The 19,452-nt window shown below is 36.9% G+C and overlaps 1 long non-coding RNA gene across 10 annotated transcripts in view; it reads right to left on the bottom strand.

Moving 5' to 3' along the window:
• LOC140526808 (uncharacterized) overlaps positions 1-19,452 on the bottom strand; it is a 340,835-nt gene that overhangs the window by 288,882 nt on the left and 32,501 nt on the right. For 8 of the 10 annotated variants that reach the window (XR_011974536.1, XR_011974537.1, XR_011974541.1 and 5 more), the window contains one exon: positions 9,879-9,999. The exons of the other annotated variants lie outside the window; for them this stretch is intronic. This is a non-coding gene — a long non-coding RNA (uncharacterized lncRNA). The remainder of the gene's footprint in view (positions 1-9,878; positions 10,000-19,452) is intronic. 10 annotated transcript variants of the gene reach the window in all.

The raw sequence follows: 19,452 nt of genomic DNA, 5'->3' as shown, positions 1-19,452 counted from the left end.
AGACAACTCACTGGTCATAACAAACGCTCTTTTTCAACATCCTCAAAGGCAACTCTACACATCAACTTCACCAAATAGTCAATATAGAAATCAGATTGATTATATACTTTGCAGTCAAAGGTGGAGAAACTCTGTACAGTCAATTAAAACAAGACCTGGAGTTGAGTGTGATTCAGACCATGAGCTTCTTATTGCAAAATTCAGAATTAAATTGAAGGGAAAATCATCAGACCATATAGGTATGACCTAAATAGCATCCCTTATGAGTATGAAGTAGAGGTGATAAATATAAATAAATAAAAAGGGATTAGATCTAATAGAGCACTTGAAAAACTATGGATAGAGGTTTGCAATATTACACACAATGCAGCAACAAAAAAAAAATTTCAAAGAAAAAGAAGTCCAAGAAAGCAAAATGGTTGTCTGATGAGGCTTAACAAATAGCTGAGGTAAGAAGAAAAGTGAAGGTAAAAGGAGAAAGGGAAAGATACACCCAACTGAATATAAAATTCCAGAAAATAGCAAGGAGAGATAAGAAATAAGTGATGTCTTATTTGTCTCCTGAGGAACCTATACGTGAGCCAAGAAGCAACAGTTAGAACCAAATATAGAATAAATGATTGGCTTAAGATTGGAAAAGGAGTATGACAAGACTGTATTTATCACCTTATTTATTTAACATATAGGTAGAGTACATCATGTGAAATGCCAGACTGGATGAATAAATAGCTAGATTTAAGGATGTTGGAAGAAATATCCACAATCTAAGCTATGCAGATAATACCACTCTAGGGAGGAAGTGATAACCATTTAAGAAGCTTCTTAATGGGGGTGAAATAAGAGAATGTAAAAGCTGGCTTGAAGTTTAACATCAAAAAAACAAAAACAAAAAACTCTTAACAACTGGTCTGATCACTTCCTGACAAATAGAGAGAGAAGAAAAGGAAGCTGTGTCAGATTTTATCTTCTTGGGCTCAAAGATCACTGCAGACAGTAACTATAGCCATAAAACTAAAAGATGCTTGCTTCTTGGAAGGAAAGCTATGGCAAATCTGGACAGCATCGTAAAAATCAGAGACATCACCTTGCCACCTTGCTATAGCTTTTCTAGTAGCAATGTATGGTTGTAACAGTTGGATTATAAGAAATACCAAATGCCACAGAACTGACCCTTTTAAATTGTGGTACTAGAGAAGACTTTTGAGAATTCCTTGGATAGCAAGGAGATCAAATTAGTCAATATCTAAAGAAATCAAATACTGAAGCTGAAGCTTAAATACTCTGATCACATAATGAGAAGGCAGGACTTATTGGAAAAGACATTGATGTTGGAAAAGACTGAAGTCAAAAGATAAAGGGGATGGCAGAGAATGTGACAGATAGATAGTATCAAGGAAGCAACAAACATGAAGTTGGAGAGACTGAGAGATAGTGGAGGATAGAAGGACCTAGAGTGATATGGCCCCATGGGGTCATGAAGAGTCAGACATGACTGAACAACTGAAAAACAGCTAACCTCAATACTTCAGTGTTGAATCAAATGTTATCAATTAAAACACTCTAAATAAAACTGAAAGAAAAATTGTTAAAGTATCTATACAACTTTGTCATTCAGAAAAATAACATTTCGTCCTCTTCGGAAAATAGAACTCTGAATTTAGATTTGCCTCTTAGGACCAAGTTTCCTTCTTAGGTTTTTCTTTTCTGTTGGGAATATTACAAGCTAAAATTACTTTCCAATAGAATTCAGAAGACAGTTCTTTGTTTTAATATGAGGAATTAGCTTTACACATTACATTCATTGAGACTCTCACTGCTCTGATTGCTAGTTCCATATCTTGCATGAATATGTCTTATATTTATTTAGCATATATTTTGTATTTTTTATCTGTGTTCATGTTGGTTCTCCCTTCCTGATTCAACCCTGAGGGCAAGGACTCTTGATTTTTGTCTTTGTATACTTAACACAATACCTGGCACAGAGTATGAGATGTTCGGTGTTTGTTGAATGAATAATGAATACATATTCTTTTCACATGAACTTAAACTATATAGACCACACTAACAATGAAAATAATGATATCTTGCTTTGTGGTTTCACAGAAGGGTTTTTTGTATCTATACACACACACAGGTGCACATACATATATACATGCATACACACACACTCCTATATACATTTATTTGTCTGTATGCATATACCCCTATAGATTTTTCAGCAGAATATATATAATGTATTTCCACTTCAATAAAAATTTTAGAATCATTTTCCAAAATGTAAATTAGGAATAAATTTTAGCTAGCATTCAGTATTGTTTTTTAAATTGAATTTTCTAGGTACCATTAATGATTCTCAAATTAAAAATCAGCATCAATTCAATTTTGTTTTAAGGTAAGTAATTTTAACAATTTTTTGTGTTATTATCATTATCATCATCTTCACATTCTTCATCAAATAGTCAACTCTACCTAAAGTTATTTTAGGTTCAAAGATCAAAACAATGCAACTTTCAAAGAAGGTGTCATCTAAGGAAGTCATACTATCCTTAAATTTTGTGTTGTCCTCCAGATTCCCTGTACCATGGCTCTTATAATATGAGATAGACTTGTATTTCCTATAATGAGATATGAGAAATAATGGAAGTGCCTATTATAATGGCATATGTTATGGCCAAGAAGGTGGTTTTTAATAAAACTGAGAGAGGGTGGATTGCATTCCCGCAGAAACTGTGGAAATTCAAACTGTGTCCAATCTTAGAAATGTCAAATTGCCCAGATTTTTGATCTTTGCACTAAAGGAAAAACTACAAATTCCACTGTTTGGAACATGGAATGGAAGAGTATTAAAGGAGACCATTATTATAATCCCAGCACCCACGAGTCCTTCAAGAATCTAGGTTTTGTTGACATTTTTATTATAAATCTATTTTGTGGACTTTCTAACTTATGCAGTGCTATTTAGCTAGAGCTAAAATTTGGAACATAAGCCTGTAGTTCACAAGGGATTGTTTTTCCAGGAATTAGAGGGGAAAAAAGTTTTGGATATCACCTGATAAAAAAAAAATAATAGATTTTTTTGATTCATGTACTTTTTTTAACCACTGCTTTCTTTTCTTTATTTCATTATTTGGTCAATACAAAAACATTACTAATCACCTATTACGTATGTGTCAGGCATGGTGTTAGGCACCTATTATTGTTAAGTCGTTCAATTATGTCTGACTCTTCATGACCTCATGGACCATAATACTCAGTCCTTCTATCCTCTACTATCTCCTGAAGTCAGTCCAAGCTCCTGTCTGTTGCTATCTATCCATCTCATTCTCTACCTTCAGTCTTTCCCAACATCAGGAACTTTTTCAATGACTCCTGCCTTCTCATTATGTGGCCAAAGTAGCTAAGCTTCAGCTTCAGTATTTGACCTTTCAATGAATAGTCTCAATTCATTTCTTTAATTATTGACTTATTTGATCTCCCTGCTGCTTATGGGACTGTAAAAAGTCTTCTCCAGTACCACAATTCAAGTGTCGATTCTAAGGTACTCAGCTTTCCTGATAGCCAGTTCTTATAGGCATACATTGCTACTAGAACAGCCATTGCTTTGACAATATGGAGCTTTGTTAGCTGATTTTTAGTATGCTGTCCAGATTTGTCATAGCTTTTCTTCCAAGGGGCAAGCACTGTGCAAACACAAATGGAAATGATCACTGTCCTAAAGAAGGTTACATTTTACTGGTATAATACAACATGTTTACAGAAAAGTAAATGTTGGATATATATGTATGTGTGTGTATGTGTTGTATGCATATGTTTATTTATTCATATCTGTATTTCAAGATATATATTTTTTACATATATATGCCAATTGTGTGTATATTGCTATACAAATACATATTTATTATAGTACATATGCACATGTATGTATACCTATATATGTAAACCAAATACAAGGAGATCAAGGGAAGGCATTATGTGGGGGATGATGTGGCTTCTGAAGAGAGCTGGGTGCTTTTAGAATCAGAGATGAGAAAGGAAAGTATTCAAGAGCCAACCTGTACAAAAACCCAGGGGCAGAAGCTACAGTGCCATATGTGTAGGGCAAAGCGTGGACCAATTGGGCTGGATTGCAAAGAGTATGAAGGGGAATAATATATAATTACACTGGAAAAGGAAGCTGAAAGCAAATTGTGAATTACTTTAAGTGTCAAAAAGATTGATCCTAGAGATAATAGAGAATCATTGGAGCTTCTTGAGAAGCTGCCATGGTCAGACTTGTGTTTTAAGAATATCATCTTGACAGCAGCATGGAGAATGGATTGGAGAAGAAATAGAATGGCAATTAGTAAGCTAATGCAAAAGATCAGATTATTGGTGATGAGAGCCTGAATTAGGTGGGTTCTGCTTTTACTGGAAAGAAGGGAAAAGATTTGAGAGATGCTGAGGAGGCAAAATCAATAATACTAGATAACTGTTTGCTTGTGTTGGGTGATGAAGGGAGAAAAGTAAAGGATGACTCCTAAGTTGCAAATGTGGGTGACTAGGAAAATAATTATTCTTTGACAGTAATAGGGAAGTTATGAGCAGGAGTAGATCTAGAGGGAGAAAAGTACTGTGGACATGTTAAATAATGCTTACAGGACATCTGGATAGAGATGTGCAGCAGGCATTTGGATATGCAGGACCATTAGCTATTGATATTGTTTCCTTGTTCATTTCTTTATCCTTCACTCTCAAAAATGACTGTGATATCAGCAAGGAGATGCCATGAACTGGATTTCAGTGAGGGAGGGCTATGCAAAATCAGCAGTCTCACTTTCTCCTCCAGAGCTATCTGGATCCAGTGGCAAGATATAAATCAGGATGACTGGAAATGGCCTTTATAGGATGATTAGTTCAAGGTAAATCAAATACATAAAGTTTGATATTGGTGTATTTGGTGATATTGGTGTATAACATGCTCATTAGCCAAAAGTCTACACATCTTGTTCTGGTGGCCAAGTCTACAAAATGGGCTAGAGATCTCACAGAGAGAGTTTTCTTTTTTAAAAAAACTGGTATCTTTGTTTCTAGTCTAGTCTAGGGCAGAAATATTGGGGAAAAGCAGAGTCAAGATGGTGGAGAAAAGGCAGTGACTTTTCTGAGCTCTCCCCCAAACCCTTCCAAACACCTTTAAATAATGCCATAAAACAATTCCTAAAGTGGCAGAGCCCACAAAAGGACAGGGTGAAATAATTTTCCAACCAAAGACAACTTAGAAGATTGGCAGGGAAGGTGTGTCACACCTGGGTGAGAGTGGGGCACAGTCTAGCACAGACCAGGCCAACACAGATCAGGCCCCAGCAAACTAGAAACAGGCTTTTGGAGCCACTGAATCAGCAGTGGCAGTGTATGCTTACAGAGCTCTGAGCCCACAGATGATAAGGGGGGTGGTGCCAAATAACTGATAAAAAGGGGATTACAGGAGTCCCTTTGCTGGCAATGGGGGAAGAACTCTGTTGTTTTGCCTATACCCAGATCTGGGTCTCAGTCTTTTTCTTGATGAAAAGATGAGAGCTGAATAAAAAATTTGACTTTCAAAAACAAGACTCAAGAAAAGCATAAAAAGGTAAACAGGAAAAGAAAATAATTAATAAGGTCAAACTCTACATTCCTACATGGGAAGATGATACTTGTAACTCTTAAAAACTTTCTCATTACCAGGGCAATTAGAAGTATATATATATATATATATATATATATATATATATATATATATATATATATATATATATATATATATATATATATATGTATACATACATATACATAAACATATATATATGTATGTATACATACATATACATACACATATATATATATTTACATATGGAGAGAGAGAGAGAGAGGGCACAAGTGTGAGTTGAATATGAAAGGATGATATCTAAAAAACTTGAAATTAAGGGGCAAGAAAGAGGAATGCATTGGGAGAAAGAGAAAGGAAGGGACAGAATGCGGTAAATTATCTCACATAAAAGAGGCAAGAAAAAGCTTTTACAGTGGACAGAAAGATGGGAGACATGGGGAGGGGGACCTTCCTCTCATCAGAATTGGTTCAAAAAGTGAATATCAAATGCACTCAATTGGGTAGAGAAATCTATCTTACCCTATAGGAACATAAGAGGGGAAAGCATAAGAGAAGGGAGAGGGGAGAGGTGACAGAAGGGATGGTAGATTGGCAGGTGAGGTAGTCAGAAGCAAAACACTTTTGAGGAGGGAGAGGGTGAAAGGAGAGAGAATAAAATAAACAGGGGGGCAAATAGGATGGAGGGAAATACATTTAGTTATCAAAACTGGGAAAAAATTGAATCAAGTTTCTCTGATAAAAGGTCTCATTTCTCAGAGAACTGAGTCAAATTAACAAAAATAGGAGCCATTCCCCAACTGATAAATGATGAAGGGATATGAACAGTTTTTACATGAGGTAATCAAAGCTATCTGTAGCCATTTGAAAACAATGCTCTAACTCACTATTGATTGGAAAAATGCAAATTAAAACAATTCTGAATTTCTTTTGGTATCTACTCAGTTACAGTATGTGGCAAAGCCACACAATTGTCATCCCCACCACTCAAGCTATGCTCAAATAATAACAAATACAGAATTAGAAGGGGCCTTGAAAGACGTCTAGACCAATCTCCTCATTTTATAGATTCAGAAACTGATGCCCAGAGAAGTTAGGTGAGTTACCCCATTTTACATAGCTTAATATTAAATGGATTTTAATTCCATGGGACTAAGAAAGAGCTTTGAATTTTTTTTTTTTTTTTTTTGGTAAAAAGCCCTCTCGTAACATCTTCAGACTCTTGGAATAATTGAATTCCACCAGACTGATCTTCAAGACATGATTACAATTCATACTTTTATGGCTTAGCATTTCCTAGCATAAACCAGTCATCTGACTATTTTCCCTTACCAGGAATTTCTGGTTCTGTTTTTATTTTAAATTATAAATTCCTCCAAGAAACACTCACCATGAAGTCTTATGCTGATAGTCACATTCTAAGTTAATTTTGAAGTATGCATGAAATAATTAAGATGGGGAACTGTCTAGATTTATGCTTAGTGTTACGGTGAATAACTTATCATTTCATCTTAACTATCTGATTATATTTTCCCATGCAGGTTTGGAATGCAAGTACTAGTAAAATTAAATTATTTTACAAAAAGGAAATTGAGTGGTAAGTGCCCCAATTGTCTAAATTGGGCAGTTTACACCCCTAAGGAAGGACTTATCATAGGTGCTAGAATCCTAAAGGTTTGGTGGTGTGCTGTAGGTGAGTGGCCAAAAGTTCAGATGCCATCCAAAGTTAATCCAAACCTCTCTGGATTGGAAATATCACAAAAGTGGCCTGTTCCACGAAATTTCCAGTACTTCCTGTTTTTAGCTGAGCTGGAAATAAAGCAAGAATAGTCCTTCTTTAGGGTATTTCGCTGCTTCCACTTTTGGTCCCACCAAAACCCAGCAGAGACCATAAGCATGACTAACCAAAAAAACAGTTTAGTGGGGAGGAGTCTGGGGCTAAGAAAGGGAGAGTTAATGGGAACAGAATTTCCTAACCTGATTACCACTTAACCACAGTTTGAATGTCCAATATGTTCTGACTCACCAGCAACTGGTTCCAAAATAACACAAGAATTTCTGAAGCCAGATGATCAGTATAGTACATTGTTAATGATATTTCCAGAAAGAAAATTGTATCTTATATTGAGTTATAAACATGAACAATTTTCCTTTAGGTTCAAAGGCACACGTTTATTTTATTTTTCAGAATAGTTTTAGTGGTGGTGGTGGTGGTGGTGGTGGTGTGTTGTTTCTGTTGTTGTTAAACAATGGGTGACACCACAAACATCATGGCAAATTTTGGCTCAAAAATCTATTCCTATCAACAGAATAGATGGCAGCTGATCATACAAAGAAAACTGGATACACACAGATAGAGGACACGCTGAATATAGATAAAGAAGACAAGAAACATTGGCCCTTAATGAACCATAGGATTGAGAACAGGATGAGACCAGAGGGCTTAGCCAGTCCAACTCCTTCATTTAACAAGGAAAAAAACCGGAGAATTTTCCAAAATAAGCAGCAGAAGCAAAATGTGAACCCAGCTCCTTTGGCTTTAATCGCAGGGCCTTTCATCTATATTACATTGCTTTTCACCTGCCACAGCAGATGCAGGTATAGACACACTCAGTTCCTAATCTCCTAAAATGCATTTATTAAAAATTCCAAAAGTCATGGCATGATACCTAATATCTAAGATCTTTGAGCTAATAGTAAGCTCAGAAACTATTTAGCCAAATCTTCTCATTTTCCAGATGAGGAAACTGAAATCCAGGAAAATTAAATGACTTTCCCAAGGTTACACAGGTAGGAGGATCAGAGGTAAGGTTGGACACAAGTCTCTAGACTCCACCATCAGTGTTCTTTCCCCTGTCCTGCACTACCTCTCAACTAGACTTTGACTGATCATAATCCAACATATAACCATTCTACTTCCAGGACAATACATATATAAAGGGTTATAAATTAAATTAATTAAAATGTTATAAACACAAATTAACACATAGTAGTCACTCAATAAAATAAATACTAATGTGGAGCTATAGACTTTTTCACTAGACAATATTGCTTATAAAAATAAAGCCAGATCATGATGTCTCTGGATTTTTTGACTAATGAAGTTAGTCATTAGTTGACTAATGATTCAGGAAAAGTTTATGGAATATTTAAGTTTTAATTCAACAAACATTTATTAATAATAATAGCTCACATTTATACAGCACTTTGAGATCTACAAAGCATATTGCATCTGTTATTTCAACTGGCCCTCACAGTCCCCCTGTGAGGTAAGTACTATTATCATCCCCTTTGTAAAGATGACTAAAAATGAAATTTAGGGAAATCTGCCTAGTACAACTACCATGACCTTTTAACATGCCATTTTCAAGGTATGGAAACAGAATCCCAAGTAGGTAAAATTCTGTGCCATCAGCAATACAATCTGAAAGAACCATGACTCTGGATTTGGAAGAAATATGACTGAATAAATCACTTAACCTCCCTGGGAGTCAGTTTCTCCTCTGTAAAATTACTTAGATGCCATCTGCGGTTCTACCCCTCTCTAGACCTATGAACAAGTGATATATTAGCTTAATGAAGCTGATGATGAGACATTGTATACAAAAAGTATTGCTTTCATCTCAAAAGTCTTCATATGACATAAAATTATAATAAACCCAGGAAGTACTACTTGGGTTTCAACCCTAGCTCCACCATTTACTGGTAAGACCTTGAGCAATTCATTTAATACTTTTTCACTCACAGTTGCACTAGCTGTAAAATGGAGATATTAGTATCTATAGTTCATATTGTTCCTATTAGAATCAATTGAGATAAAGAGTTTATAGGACTTTGTAATGGTGAAGTGCTGTATAAGAGTGAATTACTCTTATTCAAATGATATAATTAAATGATCAAATGAGGTAATAATTGTAAAGCTCTTAGCACAGTGCCTGACATAAGAAGCATTTTATAAATCTTAGCTATTATTGGCTGTTGTTGATGGCAAAAAAGATGTGTCTGTGCTTTACGATGCTAGAATATGGCTAGTGTAGTACTAACCCTTCATCAAGGCAAAGTATAGCTAATACAAATAGAACTATTCACTTACTTTATAAATTGCATTACTGTGAAAATGTTAATACTGATGTATCATGCCATAAAAATATCTGGACTCTATTTTTAAAATTTTTTTTATATGTGAAACCGTTAAACTCTCTTAGGAATTTTTTAAGGAAAGAATGTAAATGCAACATTACTTTCAAAGCTGTCTTACTTGTTTGTGTTTCCCTCTGAACTTCTTTTTCTTCTCTTCTGTGTGTTTCTAAAGATGCTTCTATGACTCACTTTTCTTTGTTTTCTCCTTTTTTGGCAATACTATTATTAGGTTCCTCTTCCTCCCAAATAAAAAGGGAAAACATGATACTTGTAACAAATAAACATAGTCAAGTAGTCAGAAATAAAAATTATTGCGCTATAATTGTCCTTACCTGGTCTCAAAATACATTGTGTATTCATTTTTTTAAAATGAGCAAATAGCAACAACGATGATGGTGACACTTAAACAGAGTGATGGTTTAGAAAAATAACATAATATACACAAATCAATCACAGACACTTGCTTTGCACACAGTAGGGCACTTAAAAAAACAGTTGGGGAATGAAAAAACAAGAGAGGAGAATGCTACTCAATGGCAACTGTTACTTACACCTTTTGTATGCCCCATTCCAAGTATAAAAAGAATACTGAGTAATGTTTTGCTATATTGAGAGAAGTGTTTCTAAAATATCATCCTCTGTAATTTGGAGAAATGAAAAAAGATAGATTCTGAACACACAGTAAGAAGCTTAATGGAAATGAGGGCTAAGAAACAGAGGAAAAACAGTGAGGACTGGGAGTTAGTTATCAAGGGGCAAAAAAAGAACAACAACTTACATAAATTGTGCAAATGAAAATTAACTAACTTGTCCTACAAATTGGGAAAATTTAGGCACTAGACTGAAAATATACTCAAAAACTTAAAAATCTACTTAATGGCAGCTGTCACTCAAAAAATTATGAATAAAAATATTCAGAAAGAATGCAAAAAAGAATCCTCTATAGAAAGATTTGGAAGCCTTCACTGTAGAAGATATTTGGAAAAGCTCAGAAAGTAGTATGATTTCATGATGTTCTCTATAACACCTTAAATCACAAAAAGATAGGTGATGCACATACACTATCAGCTACCTGAATCCTTTACTATTTATGTAACTCATCATCTACATTCTCCATTTACCTGAGTACAATAAAATGATCCTAGGAAAAGTCAACCAATCATGATTAATAGGTTCCCTTACAAATAGCAGTGTCTAATCTCAACTGGTTACCATAGCTGTAAGGAAATCCTTTTACTCCTACTTGATTAATGATCATAATCTTCATAATAGCTATTCCTAACCTTTCGTATCTCCTCAAACTTCCTATATCACTTCCTCTACTTATCTTCTAGCAGGGGACCTTTCCTCTTACTTCATTGGGGAAACAGAAGCAATTCTTCAGTCTCTCTCCTCTTCTGTACTCTGTATCAAAATTCCCTCTTTATCATCCTCCTTTGTCTCCTCCCTTGTTGTAATCTCTGCTTAAGAACTGCCCTTTTCTCCCTACTAAGGTCAACCTTGTCAATCTTGCTCCCAAGCATTTCCCTTCTCATCCCCTCTAAAAACCTCTCCCCTCAATTTTTCACTCTTTTTTCTCCCATCTTCAACCTCACTTGATCCACTGACAGTTTCTCTGACACCTACAAACATATTCAGGCTTGTCTTATTCCAAAAAACAAACAAATAGAATAACTTTTCATCACTAAAGCCACAAGTCCAGCCCCAATTCTTATTTTAACGAATAAGAACAGTGTGTGATAAGAAGGCATGGATGGGTGGGTCAGAATCTCCACCACTGAAAGGAGGACCCTCATAAGTGAAATCATAGATCTAATGATTTTTTTTTTATTTAAATTACTGTGGAAAGACAACATGGATTTATTTCTCATATTTGCATAAAATTTTATTATTTACAATACTTTCTTTGAAACAAATCTGTGAGGTAAGTAGCGAAGCTAATATTACCCCCATGTTAGAGATAAAGAAACCAAGCTCCCGAGTGTTAAAATAATTTGGCCAAGGTTTCACAGAAAACATGTCCAAGGTGGAACTCAAGAGTCAGTGCTGTGTAATGGAAAGAACATTGGATTTGGAATCAAAAGGTCAGGGTTTGACTATTGATTCTGCTAACCACTGCAGGAGTGGAGGATGAGTCAAAGGGCAAGACCATGCCAGTATTTCTGGCAGGGTCATTTAGGGGGTCGCTGAGAGTGGGAAGATGTTATGTTTATGAACACGTTGGTAGACCAGCCTCAGTGATGAAAGAATAGTAGTGATAGAGTATTTGGTAAGAGGCAATAAACTTTGTGGTAAATGTTAGGAGGGCTCGAAGGGGAGAAATTTGTGGTATACTGGGATTTCCTTGCCACAGTACCTACCTACGGGGTTTGACCTCGGGTCAGCTTCTCTTGTGCTGTCAGTGTGGTGTGTAAAGGATGTCCACAAGTGTTTGTTTTGATCCAGGGTCATGACTTGTTTGCTCCAGTATACTCACAAAGCATGTACCAGAATGAAGAAAGTAACCATGAAGCTGTGAAGTCAGATCTAGGCTAAGCAGGAATATATGAATTTTATCAACTGAGCTAGAAACTTCCCCAGTTTCCTGTCTTTAGAAGAGGGTACTTTGGCCCTGTGCTTACTGATCAGATGGCTTCTACTGCAAAATGAAAGCTTTTCTCTACTGCTTGTGTATATACTACAATGCAAGATACAGTCATATTCTGTAGTTATGTACTTCTTGTAGCTTAGCTGATAACTGCCATATTGAAATTTATACCCTGCCCCAACGTCTTCAAATACTGTACTGTACTGGTAGTATACCCGCCAATGTTTCTAGGGTCATGGAAGCTCATGCCACTGTTTGTTATATGCACACACAGATACAAACACAAATTCATAGTCCTGGGTCTTCAAGAGCTATTTAGAAGCATATGGATAAACGAACCCTTCAATAACAAAGCAGTCTTCTCTTTTGTCTTTTAATCGTTGCAGTTTCATTTGTTACTCATGTCTGCTAAATGATGTTCCCATCCTCACTTGTATTCAACTCTGAAGCTCCGTTAATCTATTCTCTTTCCTCTTCTCTCTGTCTCTCCCTTTTATTTATCTCCTGCTGTCTCCCCTTCATGTTTGTTTTCACACAAAAAGGTTGGCCTTTTATGTATGAATGGTCAATCAGATCATACGTTTCTTTTCATGTAATAAACTAACCAATTACATCAGGTTGCATACTATAATTTTTGAGTTCTTGTAGCTTCCTATCTCTATGCTCTTTCATCACAGCAAGATCATGGCCTTTCCCTTCAGAAAGAGATCTTGATGTTTTTACTTTGTATACTTCTAGATAAAAAGATATACTTAAGATCTGAGCATTCTGGAAGGCTGGACTTGGGATAGCGAGGCTCTATTAGAATGGAATGTTAGAGGTAAAAGTGATTTTAGAATTCCTCTAGTCCAACCCCCTTATTTCACAAATAAGGAAAGTGCCTGAGGGAGGTGGTCTGCCCAAGGTTACACAGATAGTGAAAGACAGAATCAGGACTAAAACATAGGTCTTCTTCTAACTGGCACTAACTTGAAATGCTAGTCATTAGGAAAGGGATAAAATGTGGTTTCCACTTTTTGTTAGTATATGCAAAAGTGTACCTTCCATATTTATGGCTTGAATAGTTAAAAAAAAAAAAATCAGGCACCAAAGCACTGTAGTTAGTCTGTTATTTTTCCCTACCATGACAAGCTTAGTCTACATGCAATGCATGACATTCTCAAGAAAAATAGCTGTAAAACCATAAAAGATTCATTGCAGCTGGTGAGACTCATTCACATGCTGCAAGTTCCAAAGACTTGGACCTAAAATCCTGATGGAAAACCAACCTTATAGACTTTTAATATAGTAAAAGGTTAAGAGAATAAGTACTAACAGATCAAAAATGGGAGGCAGAGAAAAAAGGCAGTGGGAGAAAAAAGGAGATGGAGAGGTGGCACTGTTTCCAATCCAAATAGTTTTAAAAATCAAAACCAGGATATGAAAAAGAACTAAAACATGGAAAAATGAACACATGCCCATAGCTTTGCATTACTTAAAACTAACTTTAGAATGTTCCTACTCCCCAGAAACATAACAAAATTTTATGTCTCTGTTGGTGTCCCATTGTCAAAGATGCTCTAATAGATCCTGGGACCACAGCCATGATAATTTAATTATCTGTAGTGCTTTTCAATAGTGAGAAGTTAAGAAATTGTTATTGAATGAATGAAAAATGTTTAGAACAAGTTTATTTTAAAAAGCAAATATGGAATATTGTTCATATGTACTCCCATTTCCCTTAAAAAGCAATATTAATAATAATAGTTGATTTTATTTACTGCTTTGAGGTTTGCAAAATGCTTGATGTACCGTCTCATGTGAGCCAAATGACCCTGTGAGACAGGTATTACTTTCCCCATTTTATACGTGAATCAAATGACCTTCTGAAAGTTATTTTGCTTCTGAAAAAGCAAAGGGATTCATTTTTGCCTGGATCTCATTTCCCACAAAATCATCAGCTATAATAGTCCATTAGTAACACATTGAATTACTAAACATTCATTTGTTGCTGAGCCAAGAAATAGCAAGCAGTTATATGGGCCAGTAAACCTGGACAAACCATCTAGGCTAGAGAAATGAGGTAAAATGGGAAGAGGGAATAAGAGAAGAGGATAAGCAATTATTACAGATATTCTATACGCTAGGCATTACATTAAGTATTACACAGATTGTTTGATCTTCATAACAATTCTAGAAGGTAAGTGAGCTAGGTGCTATTATTATTTCCATTATACAGTTAAGGAAACTGAGACAGAAACTAAGTGACCTGTATAGAGTTAGTAAGCATCTGAGGCTGATCTGAACTTAGGTCTTCCTGACTCCAGGTCCAGTACTCTAATCATCATACCACCTAGCTGCCTAAAGATGGGCAATGGAGATTTGGCTTTTTAAAAGGTCTTAAAAGTAAAACAGAGGAATTTGCATTTGACACAGTAAGAAACAGAGCTAATATAGAATGCTAAGTAATGAAAAAGGCATGATAAGATAGTATTTAAAGACTTTTTGGGGATTTGAATTTGTTAGTGTGGAGGATAGGAGAAAGATAGGATCAATCAATAAACATTTATTAAGTTCTGATGATGAGCCATGTACTGTGCTAAATGCTGGGGATACAAAAAGGGGCAAAACACAATTCCTTAAGGAGCTTACAATCCAATGGAAGGAGACAGCATGTAAATAAGTGTATATAAAGCAAACGATATACAGGATAAATAGGAAAAAATTTACAGAGGGAAAGCAATGAAATTAAGAAGGGTTGGGGAAGACTTCCAGTAAAAGATGGGATTTTATTTGGGACTTGGAGGAAGCCAGAGAAGTCAGAAGGGAGAGCTGAAGAGGGAGAGCATTCCAGGCATGGGTCAGTCAGAAAAAATGCCTGGAATGTAGAGACAGAATATTTTGTTTGGGGAAGAGCCAGGTGACCAGTGTCATTGAATAAAAGAGTATGTGTCAAGGAGTAAGGTGTAAAAAGATGGGAAAGGAGGGAGAATGCTATGTTATTACTGGTTTAAATACCAAATAAAGCATTTTGTATTTAATCCTAAAGACAACAGGGATCCACTAGAGTTTATTGAATAGTAGGGGTGGTAGAGGTTGGAGGGAGGTGACATGATCAGACTTGAATTTTAGGAAAATCACTTTAGTGGCTCAATGGAGGATGGAATGGAGTGGAAAAAAGCTTGAGGAAGGCAGTTCAACCAGCAGGCTATTACAATAGGAAATAGGTGAAGAGGATCTCTACCACGTAGGTAGCAATGTCAGAGGAGAGAAGGGATAATATTCATGAGATATTATAGAGATGAAATCAACAGACCTTGGCCATAGATTGGTTAAGGGGAAGAGGGTGACAAGTAATGAGAAATTTAGGATGATTCCTAGATTGTGAGACTAGGGGACTAGGAGGATAATATTCCTCCTTCCAAAAACAGGGAAGGTAGAGGAGGGAGGTTTTAGGGGGAAAGATTATTGTTGTTTTCCTTTGTTCTTGATGAGGACTCAAATGACATTACTATGATGGGGTCAAAGTACAGTGTGTCGAACTCTGACTGATCAGACCAATATGAGCTCAGAAGGCTCAAATAACAATGAGGCACAAATAATCTATATGAAAATTTGGAGTGGAGATATCTCCAAATTTGTACATCTCATGTTTCATTTGAGCTACTGCTTTTCTGCTTCACTCAGAGAGCACAGCCCCTTCTTTGATGTAGGCCCCCCACACTGGACAATTCTTTGCCAGCATCTCCCACATCATGTAATCAATTCCAGAGTCTTTAGAGAGACCTTCAGGGTATCCTTGTATACTTTCTTCTAACCATGTTGTCAGGCAGAAAACACCATCTCAACCATTCCTCCACCCTTTCTGAAGCCACACTGGCTCTCAGGTAAATGGCCATCTTCCATGTGAAGGATCAGGAGGATTCTGGCAAGAAACCTGCTAGCAATGACTAAAAGGAAGATGCCCCCCGCCCTGTGATTATCACAGGGCAATCTATTTCCTTTGCCTCCAAAGAAATGGACAAAGGGTCATCCTCACACTATTGGAGGAGAACCACCTCTTGCCATATAATCCAGAAAATTTGAGTCAACTTTTGTATGAGCAGTGAACTATCTGCCCTGTAAATCTTGGCTGGTATAGAATCAGAACCAGGCACTTTACCACATCAGAAGAGCCAAATGGCATTCAAAAGCCCTTCCTCAGTAGGAAGTTCAGCTAGAGAGAGACTGACTTTGACCTAAAGTATACTGTCCATGGCTTCAGTATTAGTCTGTTGAGAATGTTATGGAAGTGTTCAGCCCATCTCTCCAGGATCATGTCTTTATCACTAAACAATGTGACTTCATCAGCACTAAGTATGTGCCATAGGTCTTTGGTTCATAGACTTCAGGACATCATAAAAGCACTTTGGGTTGTTACTATCAAGGCAAAACTGAATTTCATCTGCCTTCTTACTGAGCCAAGAATTCTGCATCTCTCTAAGCTTTGTTTTTACTTTACTTTTGATAGAGTTAAATGCTACCTCCTTAGAGATGGATGAACTATCCTGCTGATAAAACCCCATGGAGTTCTCATTTTCCATTTAGCAGCTTCTGAATTTCCCCACCATTTCTGTCAAACCAATCTTGGTATTTCTTCAGGCCCAGATAAGTAAATTCAGTGCTGTACATCAAACCTCTGAAGGCTGCCCACTCCTTTCCTGCTCCACTGTTGCCAACTATGCTCAGCTTTTCCTCCAAGTTAGCAACAAATTTCCCTCTCAGAGAAGCACTCTAATATGTGGACATTAAGTCTTCTGGCAGTCATCTTGCCCTGGGGGAGTACCACTTTTGTTGAATCTGAATATTTGCTTAAAAAGGGTAAGTCTATGATCAGGCAAACACAATGCACCAAACATCATCTCCATCACTCAAATACTGTCTTCTCTTCTTCTTACAATGACATGGTCTATAGCCAATGTTTGCTGAGAGGGTGTATCCATGAAGTTTTATTGAGTTTAAGTATATGAAAGAGAGTGTTGATGATGGAAGGTCATGAGATGCACAGATCTTCATTTGCTCTTTCTGACTCCATTCTTCCCAAGGTCTCCCTGACATGCCTGATAGTTTGTGCCTACTCTTGCCTTAAAGTCATTCAGAATTACAAGCCTGTTCTCTTTTGGCCCATTGATGATGGGAGTCTCCAGGTCTTTTAAAATTTTTCTTTGACTTCATCAGGGTTCATTATGGTGGAAGCACACACATGGATGATGGTGGTGTGGCACTTTCTGGCAAGTGTCAGTCTCATTGTGATGAGCACATCATTCATCCTTTTGGTATGCATACAAGCCTCTTAACTACATTAGTTTCAATTGCAAAATTTTTGCCAGCTTCAAAGCACTCCCTTTTATTGTGGCCACTCCAGAAAAATGTGTATCCAACTCCAACTTTGGAAAGCTGGTCTTTATTTTCCAGTCTCATTTCACTCAAGAACGCTATTTAAATGAGATACCTGCTGAGTTCTCTCACAAGAGCTATTTCTTTCAGATCTACTGGATTTTGTGTTGTTCATAAGCATGTGCACATTCCATGAACTAATGGTGAGTGGAATCATCTTTTCAAATGTTTTTCTACATTTTTTTGTGTGTGTTTCCATCTCAGGGTGTGATCCCTGCCTGCTGCAGTAAGTAGACCAAGGTTGGGTGAAACAGACAATTTTTAGAGCATCTTTTGTAGCCTTTTCCTCATGCCAGGAGGTGAGCAGTGCAGTCCTTCAAAAAGGCTGCTCAGACACCCAGGAAGCTGTTGAATCTCACTGCTGCTTCACTTTCAATGAGAAGACGACTCTATGGTCTGAGCAGCCTGAGTATAGGCTTGGGACTACAGATTTCAGTGTATCTATGTCTGCTGCTTTGTCACTTACCTGCCAGACAACTATTAGGTAGGTAAAAATGCTAAAAATGGCATGGTGATGTCTTTTGATTTGAGCATAAATTGTATTTACGTGAGTTAGAGTTGCACAAAAATCACCAGCCTTACTCTCTCTTCCAAAGTAACCTCAGTCCAATGGCAAGATAAAAGTTAAGATGAATGATGATGGCTCAGTATGCAGTGGATGACCTTGGCATCCAAACTTTAAGCAGTCCACAACACCTGTGGACTTCATGGCTACTTTCATGGGCATTGGAACAAATTGTTATCATCACTCATTCCAGAGTTGGGGGGGGGAGAGGAATCTTCACAGGTTTGAGATAGATAGCCCACTAATTCACCGATGAGTTTGAGACCCTTTGGTTACCCTCAACCTGATTTGGCATATCATGCTATGCATGCTATAGCTTCTTGAAGGCACAGACAAGAGATAGGTGGACAGGTAGAGACTGAAGGTAGAAAGCAGCCCATAACAGGACACAGAAGCCCTTGCACCAGATGTACTAGTCTTTCCTGAACACACCCTACACACCACAGGGAAAGATAATGAGTTCTGTTTTGGACATGATGAGTTTAACATGTCTATTGGATAGCCAGTTTAAAAAGTCTGAAAATAAGTTGGGGATGTGAGATTGGAGGTCAGTAGAGAGTTTGGGGTAGGATAGATAGATCTGAGAATCATCAGAATAGTAATTAAATCCATGAGAACTAATGAGTTCACCAAGTAAATTAGTACAGAGGGAGAAGAGAAAAGACCCCAGGCAAGAATCTGGCAAAGTTTCTAGGACTGTATCCCAAAGAAATCATAAAAATGAGAAAGGGTCCCACATGTACGAAAATATTTATAGCAGATCTCTTTGTGGTGGCCAAGAACTGGAAATCAAGGGGATGCCCAGCAATTGGGGAATGGCTGCCCAAGCTGTGGTATATGAATGTAATGGGATGCTATTGTGCTATGGGAAATGATGAACAGGAAGACTTGAGAGAGGTCTGGAAGGACTTATATGAACTGATGCTGAGTGAAAGGAACAGAACCAGGAGATCATTGTACATAGTAACAACCACAGTGTGCGAGAAGTTTTTCTAGTAGACTTAGCCCTTCACAGCAATGCAAGGACCTAAAACATTCTGAAAGGACTCTTGAGGTAAAATGCCATTCACATTCAGAGAAAGAACTATGGAATTAGAACACAGAATGAAGCAGAATATTTTCTCT

This window comes from Notamacropus eugenii, chromosome 2 (assembly GCF_028372415.1).
Source record: "Notamacropus eugenii isolate mMacEug1 chromosome 2, mMacEug1.pri_v2, whole genome shotgun sequence".
Taxonomy (NCBI): Eukaryota; Metazoa; Chordata; class Mammalia; order Diprotodontia; family Macropodidae; genus Notamacropus; species Notamacropus eugenii.
Note: the sequence above shows the minus strand (reverse complement) of the source record. Positions and strands in the feature narration are given on the sequence as shown.